This window comes from Nanorana parkeri, unplaced genomic scaffold (genome assembly GCF_000935625.1).
Source record: "Nanorana parkeri isolate BGI_ZX_2015 unplaced genomic scaffold, ASM93562v1 scaffold163, whole genome shotgun sequence".
NCBI lineage: Eukaryota > Metazoa > Chordata > Amphibia > Anura > Dicroglossidae > Nanorana > Nanorana parkeri.
The window spans coordinates 1243383-1249382 of record NW_017306431.1 but is presented as its reverse complement, the minus strand read 5'-3'; positions in this window follow the sequence as shown (position 1 = coordinate 1249382).

Below are 6000 nucleotides of genomic sequence, written 5' to 3'. Positions count from 1 at the left end.
GTGAGATCTCTACAGTACACTATTTACATGGAGAGTTCATTAGATGGCTTAGATGTCTGCATTCCTGTTCTCTGTGTATGCACTGCTTTCAAATACCTGACAATGGTAGCTTTGAGGGAGAACAATCTTTTAGAGTCCAATAGTGAAGACGTGGAAGGGAACTGATCCATACCCCATTTCACCTAAATAGGAGAATGGATGGATTTCAATTGAAAAAAACAAAATATTATTTCTAAAAAAAGTTTCATGAACCAAAAGAGTGAAGAAAAATTAAAAATCCATGCCTACAAGCCGGAACATAACGGAGTTGTTTGTACTGTGCTGTCTGTCCCTAAATAAACCTCACAAAACCACTTTAGCTGTTTACACCTTTCCTTCCTGGTCATGACACTGCCTGTTAGGTGACACATAATGATCATTTTGTTTGTGACTCATTTGCAGGCTCACCGAGTAACACACGGACATTTTCAGCTGAAAGAAAAAATGACAAGCGGCAATCAGTTGATAACTAGCATGGAGGTGCTCGAAGGGAGGGCTGTAAGTGAATAAAAACATATTTTCCAGACTTGTCAAGTTAGGGTACTAAACACAGAAAAGAGAGACCATTAAAGCAACTCAATATATTTCAAATTAGCATGGAAAGTGCATGTGGGAAGGGCAATACACGACAAGTGCTTGGAACAAAATTTCCTAGCTTTTAGCCCTGTTATCCAGCAAAAATGACCTTATTAAAAAAGTTTTTACCGTTTTAAAGCTGAACTTTTGGCAAACAAGTAAACAGCTAAAATAGTCTCACCAGGCAAACGTATATTTCTGTTCAGCTTGTCTTGTGATTTGCCCCTCACGCTATATCACTAGCTCCTGAGCCATTAACCTGGATTAATGTCAGCAATTCCATTGTTCCCACTGAGAAACTCCATTAAGTCCAACCATTCAAACTTCAAGCCCTGATGACGGTGGAGCGTCTGAGCCTCTGAAATGTGTTGGCAGCTTTCTTTCGTGTTACTCCATTGGAAAGTAATTAAAAATTGTCTTGGCATGGCACTGCTATTATATTCTTTAGCATGACTAGGCTGCTAATTTTACTTTTTTTCTGCTGAAATTAGGCAATAAAGCTTGGTCTCCATCTCCAGCAATAAAGAAGCAGCAGCATACTTATGAGGTCATCCCTCTGTGAGCAAGTTCAGAAAATAAGACTGGCCACAGTTTGCAAAGTATTAGATCCTGGTTGAGGGGTGCCCTTTCCTCTGACTTTTGAAATCCTGACGTTCAGAGGATGATCTGGGGAAAGATTAGATATCTTAGGTTTGGTACGTATACTAGTTTTACATCAGAATCACTGTAACTATTTTTAGTAAGTAGCTGAATTAAATGTTTTTTTTTAACAATAGTATGGAGTCCAGAATTAATAAAAATGGACGTCCTAGCTGCATGTCTCCTACTCTAATCTATGAGAATGCCAACACTGGGATATGGGTTCAGGAACAGGGATGGCAACAGTAGTATGTGTGACCAAGCCCATGCTTTGAGATGGGGGCGGTTGTATTTGTTTCCTCCCTCTTCTCCGCTGCAGTACCACTTACAATTACGCAGAGCGTGTCAAGAAAAGGTACAGTCAGCTTGCAGAATTTGTATCAAATCTCCATTAAGTTGGTAGGCAGTCCTTTATTGCAGAGCCATTTGGGGTAAATGTTGGGGCTGACATAGAGCGCGTTGACACTTTCTTATGGTCTTCTATCTTCTAGTGGCAGCAATATTGTTGGTTGCTCTTTGATAGCAGCCTTCTTATAGTAACTGGACATTTCAGAGCAGCCAGGTAGGTTACCGTAAACTCTTTGAGAACATTCACCATCTATTATTGAAGATCAAATGGTCTTCCCTGTTCTCTACATAGATTCTAGGCCCTTGACCCTATGCAAAGTTGGAATGAGAACTCCAGGCAATGTCCCTTGCTACTGGTGACATTGTCATTGTGACGGTAAAGGGAAATCTCTCTAATGGAGTCCTAGGTATCAGTTAACCACAACAAGAATTCTAATCCTTTCCCACTGTACACTTTACAAAACCAAACATTTTTTTTGCCTGAACACACTTTAAATCTATTTCACACTTTAAATCTATTTCCAATGCGCATTTAGTGCGCATTGGATCAGGCTGCAAAATAACTGCCCCAGATTACTAAAAAGCAAAGTAAAAGCAGCCTGTAGCCCATAGCAAACAGGTAGCCAAGATTGCAAGGAGAAAACCCCTCAGTCACCAGGCCCCAAAATTACTATACATGCAGCACGTTGGCACACTCTCTTAACTGGAGACAACCTAACAATAACAGCCCCTCAAAGCCCCCTATCTATCTATCTATCTATCTATCTATCTATCTATCTATCTTTCTATCTCTATCTTTCCCTCTCTGCCTAGTGACACATCCTGACTTACTCAGTTGATACAGCCATCCCTATCTGTTGAAACTGAAGAGAACTATGTCACACATAAGCAGATGAAGTGAAGAGTTGTGAAAACGTGATGTACATGTTGAAACCAGTTCCTCTAACACTTACATAAGATGATTGTCACCTCTAGAAATGCTTCTGTCTTGACTGCCAGTAATTTATGTAAATGAAGAAGGCAAGGATGACTCAAAGTGAACCTGTCAGGAAAAACACTTAGATGTACTCACAGGTATCTCTGATTGCCTTTTCATCAATTTTATTGGGCCCAGGGTACTCTTTCATGTTGGACATACACTATACACAGGCATTGACTTCTAGTCAACTTGGAGATAATCCCTGCCTCCTTTTAAATCTAAACTCTAGTCAATTTCATTTATCAGTCCAATAGAAGTGCCTGTACTGACCACCAGGGATCTCACATTCAATTGGTAAACAGCATGGGTGGTCTTTGTGCGGAACTCCTCCTCTCTGGGCAGTGTAGTATGACCCAAAAGATAGTCGGGCAGGCTAGCATTTCACCTCTCAGGGTAAAATCCTTGGCATAGTGCTGAGTAAAACAGTCACTTTAGTCTTTTCTTCAATTTATTTGACCAATAAACTCTGGAGAGAGGGTTTGGTACAAATGATACCCAAAATTAGCAAAATATCTCACGTCTTCTATCTTCTAGTAGCAGCATTATTGTTGGTTGCCCTTTGATAGCAGCCTCCTTATAGTAACTGGACATTTAAAAACAGCCAGTTAGGTTACCGTAAACTCTTTGAGAACATTCACCATCTATTATTGAAGCTCAAATGGTCTTCTCTGTTCTTTACATAGATTCTAAGCCCTTGATCCTATGCAAGCGATCACAGGTACCTTAAAAAGTTGCGATGAGAACTCCATGCAATGTCAGTTGCTACTTGTGAAATTGTCATTGTGACAGTTAAAGGGAAATCTCTCTAACAGAGTCCTTGGTATCAGATAACCACAAGAGGAATTCTAATCCTTTAAATGCATTTCTAACTTGGGTGCAAATTGGATCAGGCCTCAAAAGAGCTGCCCCAGATTACTAAAAAGCAAAGTAAAGCAGCCTGTAGCCCAAACAGGTAGTAGCACTGATTTAACATCTGCACTGAAAAATAACCGCTTTGATCTGATTGGCCGCTGCAAAGAAAAGCTATTTTGATCTTTCCTCTGCGAGTCGACTGCCACATAGATAATAATGAGGGCCTTTTGTTCATAAACATTGTGTGTGGCAAAGGTCGCATATTTGTGGGTTAAAAAGAAAAAACCCTGACGCGTTGTGCTCGCTTGTCCCTGAGAAATATAGCCTTGTAATTAATTTCCAGAGAAATGAGACCAGGCAAGCCTTTGCTATTAGCACAATTAGATTTCTTTAGGGAAACCAATTAGAATGTTGGATTATTTGCAGAATGCTGCTTTCTGGCCAAATACGTGAGATCGCACCAATTAGACATCCCTCTGTCAATCTGCTAACAAGGCTGCACTTCAGATGCCCAGGAGTTTCAGATCTGCCTGTGAAGAATCACGCTGCTTCAGACCAAGGAATGTATTTAAATGGGAATTGTAGCTTCTACCATGTTGTTTTCGAACACCACAGTGCCAAAACTTCCACTTCATGATGCACAAGCTGTTAAATTATATCCAAAGCCAAAACTTTTTTTGGGATAGAGTGAAGAAGCATTAAAATGTCATGTTTTTACAAATGGAGTAGAAAATCTTTAGTGCTGCACTCTACTAGGAAGGTCAAACTCAAAGTAGATTCTGATCATTAAAAGCAACTGTAGCACCCCCCTGACCCCCAAGAACACGTGGTGAGCCCCAGAGGCAGGGAGGGCTAAAATTTCACTCTCAGGGATGGATCCTTAGCTGGGTTGTGGGATGTGAGCAGTAAATTGGGAGCTATTCACTTTTTCAATGCTGTATTGTAGAACAGCCAAAACTGGGAGAGAGGGTGTAGGGCTATATACATCCATGGACAAAATAGACTCCAGACTCACCAATCCCTTCCAGCTTCCACATTCCAGGAATACTTTAATTGAGCAGAGGATGACACTATGTAATAGAGCCACAGATGGACAGAAGACATGCTCTGGGGGAGACATCTTCTCTGGGAGAGACACCAGACTTGTTCCTGAGATCCATATCATATTGGCCGTCCTGGCACCTCCAGCTGACAAAGGGCTCCGACATAATTCCAGACCCCACCTGGGTCTACATCCGTCCTCCTGCAGACTTCAGGCCTAGTTAGTTTCTCCAAATGTGTACATCCTACCCCCAGGCTGGGGCCCAGGGGTGGACTGCCCTGAGCACATGGCAATTCCTGAGTATTTATGCACCACTGGCCATTAAACTCCTAGTGATTGTCTGGAGAGACATAAAACCCCCAATGTTCTCCCGTTGGGTGCCCCACTCTGTGGCAGGGTCACGCCCAACTATAATTAGGTGCAGACAGTAGCAGAACACCGAGGAATAACCAAATGATCACAAACTACAAATCAGCAAGACTGATTACAGTTCCAGCAACACTAAATTTAAAGAGCCACCCCACTTAGGGTGGAAGGGGCTACACAACTAAATACATTTATTGATGTTATACAGGAAACCAACTAATTTTGGGATCTGCATCCCCATCTTCGGGAGGCAATTATAATAATAATAATAACAATAATAATATTATATGGACAGTTAAACCACTGAGTTAAAGGTAGAGGTAGACTACAGAAAGGCTGACATGACTCATCAAATAAATAAATGCTTACTTTGTGTTTGTGTTGGATAATTGCAATGTCCCTTGTAATAGAATGGCGCACTCGTGATTTAATACTCCACTTTAAACACTCCTACGTTATTGATCTTGAGTCTTAGCATGCATGTTCAATTAATTGTTTCGTTGCTTTTTATCCCAGTCTTTGGCCCTGCTGGGAAGATTCTCCTTCTCTATTTCTACCGGTTTCACCGCAACAGAAAATGATTGGGAATTCAAAACTTTACAGATGCCACCAGAACAGGAATAGATAAGAAATCTACCAATGGGGCACCTGTTCTGGTGACCATTGTGAACAAAGACCTTTCGCCTTATTTCCTGTTGCTCCTTAAAGACAGAAAGTAAGGCTTCCCAATGGGACACTGATAGCAAATACAAACCTGTCAGGGGGTTAACTTTTAACCCTTACCTACATGTTTCTCCAAAACCGAAACTTTTAGGCAATTTTTTTGTTGTTGCTTTTGTAGCGCTCACCCCCCGAAGGAGCCGCTGAATGCCCGGTTTATCTCTAGTATGTCTAGGGTATATTCTTCAGCTGCCCACTCATTAGCATTAACTGCCCTTCTTCTAGCGCCCACAAACTGATGTCCACTCCAGTAGTAAAATGCGGAATAACGTTTTATTGAACATCTTTACTGGGGAGAGAGGGTATAGGGGTTCTAAGCTTCCAGAGTTAACTGACAAGAGCTCCAGACTCACCAGACCTGGTTGGCATATCATTATAGATCCACTGAGGAGGCAGCAGATGGTGACTGAAGTAGCAGGTGAGCAAGGATAAACACAGA